The sequence below is a fragment of the Odontomachus brunneus genome, unplaced genomic scaffold (genome assembly GCF_010583005.1).
Source record: "Odontomachus brunneus isolate Ranch 3 - 2012 unplaced genomic scaffold, Obru_v1 Obru_scaffold_197, whole genome shotgun sequence".
NCBI lineage: Eukaryota > Metazoa > Arthropoda > Insecta > Hymenoptera > Formicidae > Odontomachus > Odontomachus brunneus.
This window is the reverse complement of record NW_022639647.1, coordinates 126114-127060: the sequence shown is the minus strand read 5'-3', so window position 1 is coordinate 127060 and position 947 is coordinate 126114.

Here is a 947-nt window from a genome sequence, read left to right as displayed (position 1 = left end):
GGCATATCGCTGATTCAAGACACGGCTCCATTCCGGAAGCTATACCTACACAATGTATCAATGGCCGTGAAAGCCTCAAAGATAGAATTTATTACTATTATTCGTTATCCATTGAAAACATAACTACTGTAATACATAACTTACCGTAATGGTTACATAAAAGTAACGAATCTTTATAATTTCGTAATTTTTTCACAAAATTGCGAAAAGTTTTTTAGAATTTCTTTTTGGCTATTCTATACACATATTCTATATGTACGAAGAAACGTTAATTTCTTGTAAAAGTTACGAAATTATTCGTTATTGTTATCTAAAAAATGTAACTGCGTCAATGCGCTACTATTACTACAGTTTTTAATTAAAATCTCGGTCGAAAGTCGGCTAAAATATATCACATATTGTTCTACTTATATTTGCTGAACTCTATTTTACGTGTCTTCAGATCTCGAGGTTTATACTCGGTCTATTCTTATCATATCAATGAAAAGTATTAGGCACGTATATATGTGGCTCTCGTTTGGTTACATTATCCTTTCTCTACGGCTCATGCAGAGATCAGTGTTAGGATCTATGTAACAACGATCGTCACACAGATCGACAAAGCGTCTCTGCGTAAGCGGAGAGAGAACAACGCTGCATCTTAGATCTGGCAACTCTGCGCTGCGTGCGTGGAGTCGAAATTGTATTATTGATGGGGCCGCGTCGAACATACACTGCTATCTAGCGTCTGTCCTAAACCGATGCGTACTACATTACCGACGCTTTCGAAGTTCGCGATCGCGTTCAGCATCCCCTTAAAGATATACATATGCCATCCCTGGTGAAACTTTTTCATACAATTTCTCATATTATTATTATTTTTATTGTCATTATGTCATTAAATCTGTACGATTTAACCGTCATGCAATAAGTACTGAAGACAGCTACACCGAATAAAATATTAGTCT